The sequence below is a fragment of the Protopterus annectens genome, chromosome 10.part0 (genome assembly GCF_019279795.1).
Source record: "Protopterus annectens isolate FY-2018-M chromosome 10.part0, PAN1.0, whole genome shotgun sequence".
Classification (NCBI taxonomy): Eukaryota; Metazoa; Chordata; order Ceratodontiformes; family Protopteridae; genus Protopterus; species Protopterus annectens.
This window is the reverse complement of record NC_056744.1, coordinates 871,985,235-872,005,285: the sequence shown is the minus strand read 5'-3', so window position 1 is coordinate 872,005,285 and position 20,051 is coordinate 871,985,235. Positions and strand designations below refer to the sequence as shown.

The window sequence follows — 20,051 nt, the reverse complement described above, 5'->3', positions numbered from 1 at the left end:
AGGTTGAGGACTCTGGAGCATGTGGTGTGGAGGGATTGGGGTTTCTGTAGATGTAGCATTTCTAACAGAGCTGGGTCAGACATGGCTTTGTAAGTCAAGCAGAGATCGCCTCTAAGTAGGCGATATGTGACAGAGAATAGTTGGAGTTTTTTTTTTTTTTTGAGTCTGTCCATATAGGGCAAGTGTTTAAGGCCTAGGATCCTCTTTGTGAGGTACTTTTGCAGCATCTCCAGTTGAGCAGGTGTCTAGTGAGGTACATGTCAAATGGTGCATTGTACTCTATGATTGTCCTAATGAGGGAAGAGTAGAGGGAGACAATGACCTCTTTCTTCCTGGATGCAAAACCCTTAGTAATGAGATGTGTCACATAAAAGGACTTTCTGACCACAGTGGCAACATGGTGGTCAAAAGAGTGGTTGCTGTCAACCTGTGTTCCCAGATCTCTTATAACGCCTTCTGTGTTCAGTGGACTACCATTAATGTGGTAATTCAAGGGAACCAGGTTTTTCCCAAAGGGGATAAAGACACATTTTTTGGCATTGAGTTTAAGGCCATGGTTCGCACTTGGAAAGAATTGAACATGTGAATTTGATAAAGGAAGGTTTCCATGATGGTTATTCAGCGGAAGACTTGGGGAGAAAGTAAAAGAGGAGTAGTAATATAAATTGCAGATGGAGCACTGTTGGTGATAAAAGAGGATAAAAAAGATAATGGTAGATTTGTAGTACAAAGGGGCATCTGGCAAGAGAAGAGGATTACACTGACATGTATTTATATTCCACCTAAAGCTGCTGTAATTGAGCTTAAGAAAATTCAGGAAGAAATAATCAGCTTTCAGCAAGAGATATTAATTATAGGTGGGGACTGGAACTTGATTTGCAGCAGTGAAGATGTGTTTGGAGGGCCCAGAAGGGAAAATATAACAAAGGAGGGTAGATCTTTGAAGAAATGTATGAAAATATTTGGCATGGAAGATGTGAATTCGGTACTAAGAGTTTGAATTGTCATATTATTCCCTAAGATACAAAAACTGGACTAGGCTAGATAGGCTTTACATTTCACAGGAACATGTGCATTTAATTGGAAGTCTTGATATGCTCCCAATAACAATTTCAGATCATGTACCACTAATAACTAAAATAAAAATGCACAGTAATGAAATAAAAATGAGATATATGAGCTTTCCCACCGATCTGTTGAAAAGAGATGAATTTAAAGAGTGGGTACTGGAAATTTTTCGGGAGATATTAGATAAGAGAGAAATTTTTTCTGAAAATGTAGCTAGTCAGTGGGATAAAATTAAAGTAGAGTTTAAAAAGTGTGGAAATAAAAAAAAGGAGATACATTTAAGAAGTAACAAGAATTATTCAGAGGGACTGACAAATGTTGAAGTATTGCAGAATAGGAGTAGTGTCATAGAAAAAGAAGAGTAGCAACTGCAGAATGCTAAATGAAAATAAGGGACTACCTTGATAATATGCATGAGTTTAGAAAGATTGCTGTTAAGTAACTGTTTTTTTTGATAATAACTCTAGTGCACAAAAACTTTTAACACAATGACTTAAGCAACAGAAAGTATAAGGGTTGTCGCCAAGTTTAGGGAGCCTATAAGAAGGAATATAACGCGAGATCCTCTAGAGGTAACAGAAGTATTTTGGAAATTCTGTGAAAGTCTATATAAAGTAGAGAAGTATGGAAATCAAGAAAAGATACAAATGGAAATGTGTGTGGAAAAATTAAATATGCCAAGGTTAGAGGTAGATGAGGCTCAACTACTGACAGGTAGAATATGAGAAGATGAGATAAAAAATAGTGATGTATAACCAATCCACAGGAAAGTTCCCAGGAATAGATGCTATTCCTGTGGAAGTTTGAAAGCTAGGAGGGAAAAAAACTGATAAACATCTGGAAGGTTTTCTTAACAGTATTTTAAGAGGAGGAGAAGTGCCAACATCCTGGAAGAAAGCAGTGGTAGCTGTAAAACCTAGAGAGGGTAAAGATGCATCAGATCCATCTTCAAACAAGCCCATTTCGATACCAAATCATGATTATAAAATGTTAATACTGGCTAAAACAATGGCAACAGTGTTGCCAAAATAGATATAGATTAGTTTGGTTTTTTGGATACAAGGCAAATATTTGACATTAACAGAGCAGTGTTGATCCAGAGGGAAGCAGAGTGTAAGAAAATACCATTGTTATTGGTGGGTCTTGATGCAGAGAAAACATTTGACAGAGTAAGCTGGGACGTTATGAGCAGACAGTTTCTGCTTGAGCAGAGGAACCATGTAGGGGTGTCCTCTTTCCTCTTTGTTGTTTGCATTATATTTAGAACCATTGGCAAAGAAAATAAGGGACTCAGAAATTCAAGGATATAATTTGTATGGTAGTTAAGAAAAACTTATTATTTTATACCTGACAAAACCAGAAAGAGGCAGTACAGTGTTGTGGAACATTTTGAGACAGTTTCAAATCATTTCAGGATACAAAATTAATGAAGCTAAAACAAAGGCAATATGGGTAAATTATGTACTTGCACACATATTGGTTCAGCAATATCCTTATTTATGGGGACTTGATAAAATTAAGTGTTTAGAAGTATGGGTTAAAATGATTCTGGTGTGGCAGCTAAATATATGTGGGAAGAGACTAACAAAAACTGAGAAAATGGAAACTTTGTTATATGGATATGGATAGTAAGATACATGCAGTCAAAATGTTTTTAGTCTGTTTAGTCTTCTACACAAGTCAGACATGTTATCAACCAGAGGAGAAGTTGTGGATAGTAATTAATAAAGAGCTGAAGGACTTTATCTAGGAGGGGATGATGGCAAGAGTCAAGTAGGATAAGCTGATTCTTCTAGTAGAACAGAGCGGATTGGGATTACCCAATTTGAAGGGGTATTTCAGAGCTACACAGTTAAAGCTCCTATACATAGCACAAGCAGAAAACTGTAATTCAAAATGGAAAGGGATGATGTTGAAACAGGGGGGGAGCTGAAGAAACAAGGAGAGACTGGGAATAACAATAGTCTTACAGAATATTATATCCATAACGTAGTAGAAAGTATTTTAAGAACTAAGCCAACACAGGAATAGAGAAAGGACATTCTGCCGATAGGATGACTGCAATTAGAGATGTAGACAATAAGCAAGAGAGGGCTGGAATTTATTGGAGAAAACTGACAAAGGAGCCAAGGTATGGCAAGCAAATAACTAGAGAAGGAAAGGTAAATGAATGGAAAGAGACTGCAGGTTTAGAGATTGATATTAATCCTTGATAAGGAAGTCAAAGCATAGGCAAACAAAAGACCAGCACTGGTAGAGTATTTAGTAGAATCTATAACAGAAGCTGCCATTAAAAAAGGAATAATTAGAAAATGATTGGGTAAATTATAAGTAATGTGTAATGTTTGCAACTGGGAGTGTGTCAGTATGGTTTGTGATGTAAAATGCTTGCAACTAGGATTGTGTTGGTGTGGTTTGTTTTCATTTCTCTTCATTTATAGGTTCATAGGTTCATACTAGGCTATCTGCCCAAGGGCATTTATAAGCCTAGCCCATAGTTATGTGGCTTTCGCCACCCCTTTAGTTTGAATAAAAACTATGCCTATCATTTTGCTGTGCCTCTGTCAAGCAGTGACACTGAAGTAATCCCTGGGGTATATCTGCATTCTCCCATCCATTGGTCAAGATTTCTCTTGAACAAGGCCAGAGAGGTGCTCTGCCTCACATGTACCGGGATTTTGTTCCACAGCATAGGGAGTCTCTGGGTGATGAATCTGTCCCTCCAGCACGTTCTATTTATAACCGTGTCAAGGTTTAAGTCTCCCGCCCTTGTGGTTCTGAGGGATCTAGATTTTTTGAGGTGAAGCATATTCATCAAATCTGGGTTTGACACGGCCTTATATGTCAGGCACAGGTCACCTCTGAGCAAGCGGTATGAGACTGAATAGAGCTGGAGTTCTTTCAGTCGGGCAGCATAAGACATATTTTTGAAACCCTTTATCCTTTTGGTGAGGAACTTTTGGGGCCTTTCAAGCTGCAGCAGGTTTCTGGTCAGATACATTCCGAACGGGGCATTGTACTCAATCATAGGTCTAATGAGTGATGAGTACAGGGGGACGATGACCTCCCTTGATCTAGATGTGAATCCCTTCATGATCAGGTGGGCGATATAGAAGGTTTTCCTAACTACTTTAGCAACATGAGTGTCAAATGAAAGGCTACTGTCAACCTGGGTCCCCAGATCCCTGATGACTTTTTCTGTGCTCAGTGGATTGCCACCTATATGGTAGCTAGGGGTAACCTTGTTTTTCCGAAGGGTATGGCTAGGCATTTGTTGGCGTTTAACTTCAGGCCATGCCTCTGGCACCAGTTATCCGCTGCTCTGAGGCCCTCCTGGAGGATACCTGTGTCAGATGTGTTTTCGACTATGGCCCAGTTTGCAGTCATCTGCAAACTTTGTCAGCCATAACCCTCCTGTGTTTGCTTGTACTTCAGAAAAGTAGATGCCGAACAAGAGTGGACCCAGGACTGAGCCCTGTGGGACACCACTTGTGACAGGCTTTGAGTCTGACATGGCTCCAGCAACTCTGACCCTGTGGGTTCTGTCACTTAGCCAGTTTGCAACCCATCTTGTGATGTATGGGTTTACATTCAAGCTGATGAGTTTTTCGATGATACCTGAGTGGGGTATTGTGTCTATTTATCTTAATCTAAAGCAACTAGGATGGCTAGAGTTTCTAAACCAGCTTAAATTTCACCAGCTTGCTATAGCCCATAAGACCCTGTATCAACCCACCAACACTCACTAGCCTCATTACCCCTTACAACAATCTTAAGAATTTACGCTCCTCAAACAAACTACTAATCAATACTTGCAGATCAAACAACTTGGCAGGAGACTGTCTGTTCTCTAATACTGTTGGAAAGCACTGGAATCTACTTCCCACTGAACTCGTAACTCTGTCTTCACTAACACATTTTAAACAGTCTAAAACTATTTCTCAATACACATTGGTTATGCCCCTGTACTAACCCTGACTAACTTTCTTCCTTTACACTAATGTATACTCTTCACCTTTATAGACTTATCCTTAAAGAACCAAAAGACCATGTTTTTGCAATTTAAATGTATGTATATATGTATATAGTAACATCTCTTGTACATTACCTTTTACTGTTTGTGTTATGCTCATGATGAGTATTGTATTTTTTATTAACAATATCTGTTTTTAAGCTTGGACTGTTGCAACTTTCTATATTGTATTTTGTATGTGTCTTGGAGCTTTCTCCCCAGGCCTCTACTGAAAATGGACATGTATCCAGTTAGACTAGCCTGGTCAACAAATGTAAAATAAATAAAATAAAAAATACATTTGCAAAACCATTATCTTCATTGTAATTGTGGGTCACTACTAAAAATGTGGCTTTGGTCTTAAGGGGCCTGCTGGATTAACACAATTGTTATTGTGAGTTGCATTTTGTTGCTTCTGCAAGTCTGTGGCACTCTCTAAAACAGTTAAATGTCTGGGTATGAACTTAAAAGTCATTGAGGGTTAACTGTCAGAAGGTACACTATAATCATATCCACTGGTTACTCTGGGCAAGCCTGCTATATTAATGGACAGGAGCAGTGTTCAGATTATCAACAAAAGATCAACTGTAGTATGTATATATGTATTCCAAAGACATGCATCTGGAGCATTTCTCCCCGGGCCTCCACTGAAAACAGGCTCTGTGGAACCTAGTCGGACTTTCCCGGTCAACAAATGATAAATAAATAAATAAATAAATAAATAGTAGAGTATCTAACAGCTGCAGGAAAACCTGACAGTCAGAGAGAGAGAGAGCAAGATACAATTGCTAGTAATTTTTTTCCAATTTTAACCTGAAAATAGAATGTTAATTTTAACGTGTACAGTAGTAGAGACATTGAAGCTGTGAAAATATAAAACTCAAACTACAGAAATATTTATTGTATTTTGGTGAATGAATATACTCACCGAATATGACTTCACAGCCTCCTTTGCCTGGGAGAAGTAATTACATCAATTTCATGTCCATTTTTTATTTTATTAATTTAGTCTTTGTTGAATGGGGTAGTCCACTAGGCTAGTAGGGAGAGCCAAGATTTTTTTGTATTACAATAGGAATTTTGGCCAAGACATTCAGGAATTTCCTCTACTCGTTACTACGCTCATGGTCTGTATGGCTGATGAGCATGAACATGTGTACAGTTTGTTCCTGGAGCAGTGGCAGCTGGGAAAACATCTCAGAATGGAGAAGAGTGAATCCAGAACTGAGGTGAATACTGCTTCATAGAAACATGTAAATAAACAGATGGAAGGCATTATGTTAGATTTGGAGGAGTTGTTTCAAGAAGAGTTATTTAGTTCAGTGAAAGTGGAGGAGCAATAGCAAGAAGAAATTATAGTTACAGCCCTCCAAGCAGTAGGGTTTCAGGATGATGTATTGGCAGATTTATTGAATGAGAAGGAACTGGAGAGTGGAAACGACTTGTCCTGGGGAGAAGCGATGGAGTGAATTGAGGAGAGAGAAGATGAGAAAATTTGCAGATGTAGTGAAGAAAATAAAAGAAGGTGAAAAAAGGGTAAGTAGTAAAACAGAGATGTTGGAGAAGCAGAAATTAATTGTATGTATACAGGGTAAAGCAGAAAAAAAACACTGGACAGGTATGAGATATGGGGCACAGTTACTGTACCTCTGGGGACAAAAGCTCAAGAGGTAAGAACATTTATTTTGATTAAGAAAGAGACTTATTGTGCCATTTTTTAATGGCTAGGGAGTAGAGACTTTTCTGGAAATGTTTGGGAAAAACAGACATATACCCCTGGGATAAATATATTGTTAAGACTTTTTATTGTGAGACTCAAAAGAAAGTGAATATTTAATTTATACACAGACTGATAAAGAGACCATTAAAGGACTTTTATTAAAGAATTTTTGATCAGAAGTGAAAACTGTTGTAAAATTATTAATCAACAGGGGTTTATGGACTGGGGCTTGGGATTGCAATGCAATACTGAAAATATAAAGTAATAAACTTATTCACATTCCTCACATGATAAATATACAATATATGCTCTGGAATTATAGATAAACTCACTAAACTAGGTATAAATCCGTATGTCACAAGATAGGTTGCCAACTGGCTCATGGACAGAACCCACACTGTGAAAGTAGCAGACTCCAAATCCGACTTCAGACAAGTGGAGTACCACAGGGTTCAGTCCTAGGTCCTCTCCTGTTTGGTATCTACTTCTCTGAAGTACAGGCTAACACAGAAGGACTTTGGCTAACAAAGTTTGCAGATGACTGCAAACTAGGAGCCATAATTGAAACTCCTAACGATGTGGACATCCTACAAAAGGGCCTCACTGAGACAGATGCCTGATGTCAAAGTCATGGTCTGAAGCTCAGTGCCAAAGAGTGCATTGTCATCCCCTTTGGTAAAAACTCTGTACCCATGAGCTACCACATAGGTGGTAGTCTACTTAACACCGAAAGTGTGATAAGAGACCTTGGGACACAGGTGGACAGTAGTCTCTGCTTTGATAATCACATCGCCACAGTGGTCAGGAAATCCTTCTACGTGGCACACCTCATCACAAAAGGTTTCTCATCCAGAAAAAAAGAGGTCATTGTTCCCCTCTACTCATCACTCATTAGACCCATTATAGAGTACAGCACCCCTTTTGGTATGTACCTCACAAGATATCTGCAACAACTGGAGAAGCCACAGAAATACCTCACAAAGAGGATTACTGGCCTCAAACAGATGCCCTACGCAGACCGTCTCAAAAAACTCCAGCTTTACTCCGTCACATATCGCCTACTCAGAGGCGATCTCTGCCTAACATACAAAGCTATGTCAAACCCAGAGCTGTTGGACATGCTCCACTTAAAGAAAACCCAATCCCTTTGAACTACATGCTGTAGGGATCTAAACCTTGTCACCACAATAAACAGAAATTGCTTGAGGGATAGAGTCCTGTCCCAGAGACTTCCCATACTCTGGAACAGACTACCTGTCTATGTCAAACAGAGCTCCTCATTAGCACTCTTCAAGAAAAATCTTGATGATTGGATGGGAAATAGGAAATTCACCCCGGGGATCACTTCTGTGGCTCTGCTCGACAGGGGCACAGGAAAATAATTTTCTTGGGTGGCGAAAGCCAGGGCACCTTTTTGGCTAGGCTTATATAGGCCTAGGGCCAGTAGCCTAGTACCTACCTATGAACCTATTTATATAAAAGTATTGTTACTTATATTGTAAGTGATGGTTTAATAAAGATGTTTCTTGTCGAAAAAAATGGCAGGAAATTGAGTAATTTATGTAATGTTGCTTATGTTATATGCTGTATAGCAATATATGTGAAGCTTAATGTTTGCTGATTTTAACTTAACACAGTTTGATTACTTTTATGTAAATAGGAAAAAACAAAAGTGGCTTACTCGTTAATAAAGGTTGCAGGTGCCTGTGAAGGAAACTGCTCTGGGCAAACGTAATGTCTCTACCAGATGGTATTAATCTGGTAACCTTTATTGGAATTTGGGATCCCCGTTCTTGTAATGTGTTGAAGGGAGGGGCTGAAGGCTTCACAGGTGGGCCCTTGGTATTACAGAGAGTCTTTATAAAAGACTGTTATGAATGTTAGCAGTCGTAGAGTTCTACCTAAGCTACTGGTGATGACTAGCTTTCCTGGTGGGTGCTCAGGTTGTTCAGTATTTAGTCTAACCATGTACTTGTCTGGGAGTGCTCAGGAGTCTTGATAAAGACTGCCCAGAAAGGTTCCTAGAATTCGCCCTGGCTGTAGGCTAGTGCTGTTTCTGTTTCAGAATCAGTCTTAAAGAATCAATATTAAAAAGAATCAGCAAGCATCTGTTCTACTTATAAATAGACACAAAGGTTCTCAGTATACGCTAAACTGAATAATTTGCTCTCCCAACATTTCTGGCAAAGTAGCTTGTATGGAATTTTTAAACTCTACAACTCATTACATTCCCAAAAAACATGTTCCCATTTACCTGTTCTTTCTGTTATTTAACTAAACCCTCCTGTATATATTTCTCTTTGCCTATCACACCTCCAGCATTTGCTGTCTGCTGAAAGAAAAATTCCCTGAAGTCTGCTTGGGGTATACAAATACTTATGCAAACATTACTACACAAAAAAATCCTAGAAGGTTTAGTCTTTTTATATACTTGGAAGCCTTACAGATGTCCTCCCATTGTTTTTTTTGTATACTGCCTTTCCATTCTTACTTCACAGTCTTTTCTAACTTGATTGTTATTATCATGCATTAGTTTATATGCGCTATTAATCCGTTTTTCAACAGTAGCTTCTGATATAGACTCAACTAAAAACTCAAACAGAACTGATCTTTCACTAACTCTTCTAATTTGTCTGTACTGTGTTATCAGTCTGTGGTAGGGAAAGCAGTCTTTAACCTGCAGTCCAAACTTATACTTCGCCTCATCGAACTCTGTTTACTTTTTTTCCTTAGCTACTTGTTCCAAATACCTTGTCTCCTTTGATAATTTTTCTCCAGTAAATTCCAGCCCCCTCTTGTCTGTTTTCTGTGACACTACTTGCAGTTATCCATACTGGCAAAATCTTCTTTCTCTATTCCTGTGCTGGCTGACTTCTTAAAATACTTTCTGCTATTTTATAAATATAATCTGTGTGGTTGTTATTATTCTCCTTAAGGGTTTGCATCCAAACTCCTGGTCTTTCCTTACATTGTGAACTTCTCCTTTAAAAAAAAACTCTCTTTCCACTTTGATTTGCAATCTTCTACTTCTGCTGTATATCTGAGCTTTAATTGCGTAGCTTTAAAGTATCCCTACAAATCTGGTAATCTTAAACCATCTTGTTCTATGGGAAGAAACAACTTATCTTAACTACCCTTATCCTCTTTCCCTCCCAAATAAATTCCCTTCATTTCTGTATAAATTGTGGTCTACAACTTCTCCCCAGTTGATAAAAATATGCCTGCTCTATATATAATAATAAAAGGGCCTAAAATGTTTCACTGATTGTACCTTACTGTCCTATATCCATAGTCAAGAGCTTCCAGCTTTTTTCTTATCTGATTTTAGTCTCTTCCCACATATCCTTATCTGCCATTATGAAATCATGTTTATGCTGTATGTCCAAGAGCTTCAGCTTATCATATCCCCGTAAATATGTAAATAAAAAGTACTTTCTTTAATATCACTAGCATAAAGAGCAGTCACTTATAAAAACTCCCTCCACCTCGCATTTAAAACATCTCTGCATGCTTTCCAGAATTGTTTTACAATGTAACATACAATTTACTTAAAAAAAAATTATTATGCACATATTATGAAAAAAATAGATTTTTACTTAGAGTTAAATTATTGCCTTGATTGTCCTTCTAAACATTAGTAATAAAGTGGAAATTATTGTTTAGAATCATTTTACTAATTTAACACTGTCCAGAAATTTTTGGTCTTTTTTTTACAAGTAGCTATTTCTTGCAGAAGCAAGATTTTCATCTCCAAACCGCATTTTATGGAAGTTCTCTAAAAAAGCTTACAGGCTGGTAAAGGATGCACTACAGCACCTGTAAAACTGGATAAAAAAGTTGGTGTATACCACAGCTGAAGTAATAGAAACTTTAATGAACCAATATAAAAAATGCCGTAAAATGGTAAGTGCTTTCACAGCCATTTGACTGCATCTTCAGACCTAACAAAAAGCACTAACCAACTTCCTTTTAAAAAACAATCTAGCCAATCATAGGTTCATAGGTGTGTACTAGGCTAATGGCCCTGGAGTCTTTACAAGCCTAGCCCGTAGGATTATCCTGACATCGTGCTACCTGATCGTAGTTCCCATTGCCTCTGTTGAGTAAAGCCACTGGAGTGATCCAGGGGTGAATTTTCTATTTCCCATCCACTTATCAAGATTTCTCTTGAAGAGGGCCAGTGAGGTGCTCTGTTTGACATGTATGGGAAGTCTATTCCATAGCATGGGCAGTCTCTGGGTTATGAACCTGCCCCTCCAGCACGTTCTGTTGATTTGGTGATGAAGTTGAGGTCTCTGGAGTGTGTGGTATGGAGGGATTAGGATTTCTAACAGAGCTGGGTCAGACATGGCTTTGTAAGTCAAGCAGAGATCGCCGCTAAATAGGCGATATAAGACTATAATAGTTGGAGTTTTTTGAGTCTGTCCATATAGGACAAGTGTTTAAGGCCTAGGATCCTCTTTGTGAGGTACTTTTGCAGCCTCTCCAGTTGTTGCAGGTGTCTAGTGAGGTACATGCCATATGGGGCATTGTACACGATGAATGGCCTAATGAGGGAAGAGTAGAGGGAGACAATGACCTCTTCCTGGATGCAAAACCTTTAGTAATGAGATGTGCCACATGGAAGGACTTTCTGACCACAGTGGCAATGTGGTGGTCAAAAGAGAGGTTGCTGTCAGCCTGTGTTTCCAGATCTCTTATAGCACCTTCTGTGTTCAGTGGACTACCATCGATGTGGTAATTCATGGGAACTGGGTTTTTCCCAAAGGGGATGACATATTTTTTGGCATTGAGCTTAAGGCAATGGTTCTGACACCAGTAATTGGTCTCAGTGAGTCCTTTCTGTAGGATGTCAACATCACTTGGGGAGTTAATAATGGCTCCCAACTTGCAATCATCTGCAAATTTTGTCTGCCAGAGTCCCTTTGTGTTAGACTGGACTTCTGTGAAGTAGATACCAAACAGGAGAGGACCCAGGACCGATCCCTGTGGGGACTCAGCTCATGATTGGTCAGCAGTCTGACTTGGAGTCAAATACTGGCAAGTTTCTTCTTTGGGGTTTGCTATTTTTGGAGTATCGAGAAGTAGAATCCCCTTCAGCTAGTTGGACCACTCTTTAATGGGTATTTTTTTAATTTCTTCCTGAGCTTGCTGTGCATCCAAAAAGGAATTTGATCCTTCAGGCAAATAATTCTAAAAATAATTGGATATAGCAACGTAAATTTCATACCTGCTTCTCAACATCCACCGATTGCAGGGAAAAACTCGCTTGTATTCTATGTGGTATACTGTGAATAATCATTTTCTACAAACACTGTGGTGTCCCCAGTTGTTAATACTTTTACCTTTTGTCACAGTTTTGTCAGGAGCAGGTTTTTCAGCAGGTATGACTACATCTTTACTATTGAAGATCTTGGTTTCTTTCTCAAATTTGGAGCATGCATTCAGTACACCCTGTCAATTAACAAATCCTGTCGTGGAAAACCAATCCAGGTGCTCATTTGTACTTTTATAAAATTGAGTCTGTTCCTTCTCAGGTTTTCTCTGAGCACTTAGTCTTTTAACTCTCTTTTTAAACAGTTCTACTTGAGAAGCCTCGTATTCAGCCAGACTTTCCTATATTTCAGACATTGATTTCTGCAGTTTTATCATTTCATCTGAATAGCTACTTTAATCTTAATCTATTCTTTCCAGTCTTTTGTTATTTGAGTTGATATATTCATCAGGTGTCTCACTTATTTTAAACACCCGTGACTGCATTTCATTTATTTTTACACTAAATTACAGGAAGCCATCTCCCACATAAAAACTTAAACCTGAACTGCTTTTTGCTGAAAAGCTGCAACACTCTTCTCTACTTCAGTCTCCTTTTCCTAGATGATTTTTCTCTTAGTTTCTCCAGAATTATTCTTTGCAGGCATTTAGGCAGTATAGTGACTGGATGGTAACTACGTTTTACCCAAATTGTCAGCTTCCTCTGGCTGCTTTATTTTTGTTTGTTTTTCACACTGGGAGAACTCTAACATGTTCTTCTGAATGCTACCATTTTCCAAGCTGATGCAAGTTTGTAGTTTATTTGCTATTATTGAGCATGTATGTCTTAACAATGTTTCCTTTATAAGAGTGACTTTTCTTGCATTTATTTCTGAAGAAGCAAAAGCACTCTTCATTCGTGTGATCTGAGATTCTTATAGTGTACAAGTTGTTGATTTTGCTTTTTTGTACACTCCATATAGGTTTTCAGTGTGTGTTTTTTTTTTTTTTTGTGGGTGTGTGGGTATCTGTGTGTGTCTGTTAAGTGTAAATGTGATTCCCTTTCACATGGGTTATGAGTTTGTGGAATTTTTTTATTGTTATTTTGATCTCTGTTATGAAGTAAATTGTAGAATCATTACATAACCTGTGGAAGCTATTGGCTACTGAACTCCAGAAAAAAAATGATTAACAACTGAAAGGAAGGTCCTACCAAACAGGTCAGCAATTTCTTTTTTTGGACATGACCATCTTTATTGCACAAATTGCATTAGTAGTGCATTTCACATGTATGATGCACTTTCCGACCACCGGTTCCTTGATCACAGTCCATCTAATCCTTTCCATTAGACACAGCCCAGAACTGGTGTTTACAATAAATTAATCACATGTGTATCTTTATTCTTTCCTCCCTAGCATATTCTTATGTTCTCCCTGCTTTGGTTTTCCTTCTTTTTGTCAAGGGATATTCCTCTATTTATTTCATGTTAAGTACCACAAAAACAATTTTCTTAGCCAGGTGCAAGATTTTTACACATCCAAAACTAACACTGAGCAACTACATATGTTATTTACAAAACTTTAGGAAAAAGTATAGTATAACATAGCAATGTCAGTGCAACAATATATGCAGCAGGAGAAGAGTCAAATTTATAAGATGTTAGCTAGATGATCACAGTGTGTCATATAAATGTATCCAGCATTTCCTAACACCCCTTCATCAAGCCAAAGTAGTATGTGTACTTTTCAGATTGAAATCCCATTACTAACAGTCATATTTAGCTCTTAAGTAACCCTTCAGTTGCTTCCCCTTAACTGCTCCCATAATATCCATTTATTTTTAGTAACGCCTCCTATTTTTCTACCTTTATGGCATCACCTCTCTTTCCTTTATTTCCTCCATTAATCAGTCCACCTCCTCCCATTTTGGACCTTCTGAATTATTTCATTTGTATGCAATGTCCTTTTTACTTACAGTTGTTAATAGTGAAACAAGTACTTACAAACCCATTGGCAGTAATCTGTCTAGATCTCTACCCATGATTTCTTCAGTTATCTAAACTCTGGGCTAACCACGTTTCTTGATGACTTTTGAATCTCCAACTTCACTGTATCCAAGGATGAATAACTCCAAAAAATGTGTTTCCACTTTCCCCTTAGTCCCCGCTGTCATCTCCAACAAGCCTCCCCCCCAACTTGCGGGAACATTTACTGAAGTTTGCTGTATAAAAGTACTTGTGGAGACACTTCCATAATGAAAACCTAAACAGCTTACCTTTTGTTGCCCATCTTGGTGCAGAGCACATCTCATCCCATTGATGTCTAATTAGTTGCCTTCCAGTTTGCCATTAATTTGTCACTTTCCCCTCTGTAGTTACTAGTAGTTAGAGTACTATATATTCTTGATAACAGTTTTCCTTTGAAAGCGTTTTCAGATCTAGCATTTATTAGGATTCTTACCAGTTCATACATTTTCTCCCCTTGTCTTGCATTACTCACCAAGATTATTCCTTTGTTCACTGCACTGAAATATGCCAGATGAGCCCTGTCAGAGAGGAAAACTCAAACTTTCACCTGTTCCCATGGCATCATTCCCTTTTTGTTTAAAATGCGTTCCCATTGTCTTGGCATACTCATCCCACCTGCTTTCCTTTGCTATCAGATTGTATTTGATCAGAGCCAACTGCCACAGACCCTTTGTAATTTTTAGTTCTCTTGCCATTTCCCTTAGGCCCATAAGTGCATAGAGCTCTCCTGCTCTCTCCCTTTCTACTGACAGGATTTGAGTCCAGAAACTTAATTGTTTAACCCTTTCTAATCCTCTTGTTTGCTCTTCTATCATCACCTTCCACTTAGGTATTAAGGTTTTCAGATCTGGCATTCCCAGGCGCCATTGTTCCACTGGTAGAAGCAGTTTTTCATATTTACCTCCTGTTTAGATTTTGTTTTATCATTGCCCTAGAAGAACCCTTGCATAGTCTTACCTGTTTTTCCCCAAAATCCATCTTCTCATAGGATTATAGATTAGTACTAGGCTAGCTCCCTTTGTGAGACATTTTAAGCCTAGCCAGTTACCCCACATGAGAATCAAACCCTGTACCTTGTGTTTTAAGGTAAACACTATAACCATTCCACCAGCTTCCCAACCATAATATACCACCAACCACACACACAAACACACCAGTTGACTGAGGTCAGATTCGAACACAACACTTGTGTAGGTATACACATGGATTCCATACAACATAAGACTAGCACCACCTCTCCTCTGTATAACCTCGCTCCAACAAGAAAAATTTGCTGCAAAGCTGAAAACCTACCTTGGATAACCAAAGATGCTAAACCTCTTATTAAACAAAGGGATAGAGCCTGGACTGCTTATCAAACCTCCAAAACCTCATCTCTTGCAAACAACTGAGAAACCTAACTAAGAAGTAAATATTATCTGACAAAAAATCTGATTTTCTAGCTTGTCAGCAAAAACATATAAATAACCCACAAAAATTTTGGCAAAACATAATCTACCTCCCCAACCCTGGCAAAACCTCTACCTCTGCACCATCTACAACAAATAGCACTGAATGTTTAGTATCCCAATTTAACTCTCATTTCATCAAAACTATCTCCTCACTTTTAAACAACAACAAATCTAACCAACCCCTTACAGTGCCTACCCCTACTAACTCTAAACTTAACTATTTCTCTTTTAAACCCGTACAAACCTCTTATATCAAAAACCTCCTATCAAAACTAAAACCTGCCTGTCTTAACAGCTTACCAACTCCCTAATGACTTCTTAAAAACTGCTGCAAGCTCCATCGCCTATCCCGTATCTATCTTAATCAATCATTCCATCGCAGAACAATATGTCCCCATACTATGGAAAATATCCCATATCATCCCCCTCCACAAGGGAGGCCCATCTAAAGATCTTTCTAAGTATCTGCCCATTGCCATTCTCTTACCCCTAGCCAAAATCTTAGAGAAATGTATGCATAAGCAGCTCCTAGACCACCTCACTACAAATAACATTTTATCTAGTTCACAGCATGATTTACATCCAAAACACAGTACCTCCACAGCCCTCATAAGTTTCACTAACTACATCAACCTCCTCAAAAACTACGGATGACTAGTCTCTACTCTATTCTTTGATATGTCCAAAGCTTTTGATATGGTATCCCACCAACTACTGCTGAACACTCTAGCCTCCTTCAACCTCAACTCTACAACTCTCAACTGGTTCTTTAGCTACCTTACTAATCGACAACAGGCAACTAAATGGGGTAATAAACTCTCCACACTCCTCCCAGTCTCTGTTGGCATTCCTCAGGGTTCTATCCTTGGCCCTCTCCTTTTTATTATATTCAGAAATAGTCTAAAAATTGCCAATAAATCTGCTTCTATCATTAAATATGCTGATGATGCTACTGTTGTTTGCTGTGCTCCCACACCCCAAGAACTCCAAGATAAACTGCAGAATTATTTCCAGATATTGAAAATTACCTAAATGAACTTAGTATCATCCTAAACCCAAACAAAGCAAAAGTAAATGATCTTCTCTAACAGGAAATCCAAAGCAAAGCCACCTCCTCTCTCAATCAACTCCATTAATTAGAACCAGTTAACCAAACAAAAAACTACTTGGTGTCACAATAGACAACAACCTAACATTCATTAAACACATATCCCTCACAATTAAGAAAGTTCACATCAAACTTGGTGCACTGTATAGGGCCAAACCTTACCATACTCAAAATGCCAGACTAGCCACAGCCAGATCCCACCTCCTGTCTGCTCTTCTCTACTGTTCTCAACCTTTCACTAACTTGTGCAATTCTGATTTACATCTACTTAATTCCTGCTATAAAAAAATTGCAAAATTTGCTGCTAATATACCCAAAAGGCCCCATCATTGCCTTGCTCTTCAAAAATTACTCTGGCTTGAATTTCCCAATCTGTTATTGCTCAATCAGCTCACCACTACCCACTGTATTATCCACAAACATGAAAATTGCCCTGCAACCTAGTGCAACTAAATACCAACCCCAGGACCCTTAGATCATCCGATAAACTTATACTCAAGGTAACAAAGTCCTATAATTACTTTGGTGAATCTCTCTTCTCCTTTAAAGTAGCCGAACAGTGGCACCTATTACCCCAGGATATCTTAAAAAAACACAGATCATCATAGCTTCAAAAAATTCCTAAAGTAATCCCTTACTCAAAAATGGTTATGCTCCTGTAATACTCCTGGCTAGTTTCTCAGGCCTTTGATCAAGTGTTTTCTGTTCTGCTATCTTCCTGTCTTACTTCTACCAAATAAAAATACTACAATGTTTTTTGGTTATATATCTAATGAGTTTCATATTAATGTCTGCACTACGGGTTAGGAAATATCAGGTTTTCTGTTTTACATTCCCCTTTTTGTAAATTGTGATTATTGGCAACTGTCAAACTTTTTGTGTATTGTTTGTAAATCTTTTAAGAATTGTTGTAATCTTTTTGTACTGTTGTTATGGAAATGTTCTCCCCAGGGTCTCCACTGAAAATGGGCTACTTGCCCAGCCGGACTCTACCTGGTTAACAAATGTAAAATAAAATAAATAATTAAATAAAACCATTGCAACAAGAAACATCTTCATGTCCTGCACCTTACATTCTTTATCCGTATTCCTCATTCCCCGCTGCCTTATAGTTTATTTTTTGATGTTAAGTTGTCCAATCTCGCCTTCGTTCTTGCTGGATGAGTTAGGAGCCGATCCTCGGCTCCGACTCGGCCACTTTCTATAGCTCGAGAGCTCTTTACTGGCTCGAGGCTACCCCTTATCCCAGAATGCCCAGAGTCAGCTACCCAGATCTCGTTTGCCACTTTAGCTGCGAGGTTGCATCAATACTGGCTCAGGCTTAGTATAACTTTTTTCTATATTTAAAGTCAAATATTTTACTTGAAAATTGTTATATTTTTTTTCGCTTTTATAGTAGTTTGTGAGTTTCTTTAGATGTTCTTCATGTTTCACTGTTGCAGTCATTAAATTTGGGTAATCTGCTTGCAGGTTGCCCTCAGATGGCCTGATTAACAAAGTCTTGGGTCCTGCGTCGGCTGCTGTTCCTTCTTCCATGACGTCAGGTCGTTAGGGGTATAAAATATGCAGCCAACGTCATTACATCAGTCTTTCTTGCCGTGTGGTGCCCGAAGCAGAAGCAGTTCACAAGTGCCGGTCGGCCGACTCCTGAAAGTTTCATTTTCGAGTTTCAGAACCAAAGTCTTCAACTTAAAGTTAAGTACCCCATTGGGGAAACTTTTTCCTGCTCCTTACCAATGTCAATAAAAGTTAATAATTGTATTACTTGTGGAAAGCAAATACCTCATAAAAATTTTAATTCGTACTGTATTCCTTGCCTAGTCCCTGACCATGACGTACCTTGCTGTCGATTTTGTGGTTTATTTAATCAGCGCAGTATCCGTCGTCGGTATATTTTTGCCTCTAAATATTTTGGTTCTCGGTTTAATTATCCAGAAGTGTCGTCGGTTAGCCATCCGACTACCGGGATTCCGAAAAACCGCAAAGATAAAGACAGAGACAGGCCGCTGAGGTCCAAAACTACCGACAATGCTTTTCCTAAGCCAGTCGCCAGTACTCAGTGAGGCGCTTTTGCAGCCTCTGATACCCGCTACTTCTGATTCGCAGGCCTCTACTGAGACCCATTCGGAATCCAGTATGTCTCGAGATACTTCAACTATGGAACCCGCGGATGTCTCTACCTTGGATGGATACATGCTCAGGCCCCTAGGCCTAAACAAAGGATTAAAATGGCTGAAGATCTAATAACTCTAATCAGGGGTAGTCAACCCCCCCCCCCCCAAAGAGGCCTGAGCTTGATTATGAATCTTCTGATCGGGATACAGTTTCTTCTGACTCTTCTGATGACCTGGATTTGTCCATACCTACTTATGAGGATTCTGACGCAGAGGATCGTATTCCCTCTGCTTCCCCTCCTGATGATTTTTATTTTGGGGAAACTTTACATACTTTAAGGGAGCATTTCCACTGGGAAAGCCAGGAATTTTCAGAAAAGAGGCTTAGGGATTTCCTGCTTCTACCTCAGCATAGGCCTTTGGCTATACCTCCTGTACTAGACATTGTTGATGATGTGTTCTCTGAATCCAGTGTGGCCCCTGATTCCCTTCCTCCTGCTCCTAGTAAACCTGACAGATACTACAGGGTTCCTGAGTCCCACAAGTTCCTTTCCAAAAATCCTGTTGCAGATCCAGAGATATTTCTCAGGGGCCCAAGAGCATTAAGGCTTCTACTGCTAAAAATCCTACCCCTTCTGATAGAGATTCCAAGGCACTGGATAGATGGGGTAAAATGGTTTACACTTCTGCAACCTTGGCAATCAGAGCTCTAAATTGCCAATTTCATATGTTAAAATGTCAACAACATATTAGTGGACTGCTTAAACAGAAAATGATGTTGATTCCTGATTGTGTGGAAAATTAAAGATTTACAGGACTTAATGCATTCTGCTGTACAAGTTGGAAAACATACTTTGCAGTGAGGTTTTGATTCTTTAGAGGCCTCTTGCAGGGCTGCTGTTACTGGGTCTGTGCTTAGAAGACATGCTTGGCTTAAGGAGGAATCTTTGCCTGATCATGTGAAAGCTAAATTGTTGGATGCTCCTTTAAATCAGGACCACCTCTTTGTCAACAAGGCTGCAGAAGTTCTTAGAAAGATGGAAGATAAAGCTAAATCTATGCAAACTGTTAAAGATTTTTTTACAAGTGCAGCCTCCGAGATTTAGTAGGCACTGGCCTACTAGGAACTGGTCCTTTCCAGTCCCTTCCAGGTCCTCTCAAGCCAAACCCACACACAGCAAAATCCCCAGGTTTCAGTCCCAGGGGACTCTCAGAACTAAGCAGTGGGGGCCTCCACTTCCAAATCTGGAAATAACAAAACAGCCCCCTATAGTAAACTGTCTCAATGACTTCCTTTT

The 20,051-nt window shown here is 39.0% G+C and overlaps 1 protein-coding gene across 2 annotated transcripts in view; it reads left to right on the top strand.

The window, feature by feature from the left end:
• The window catches only part of GLMN (glomulin, FKBP associated protein), a gene marked incomplete at its 5' end in the record, with an annotated part of 1,643,959 nt that overhangs the window by 118,272 nt on the left and 1,505,636 nt on the right, over positions 1-20,051 (top strand).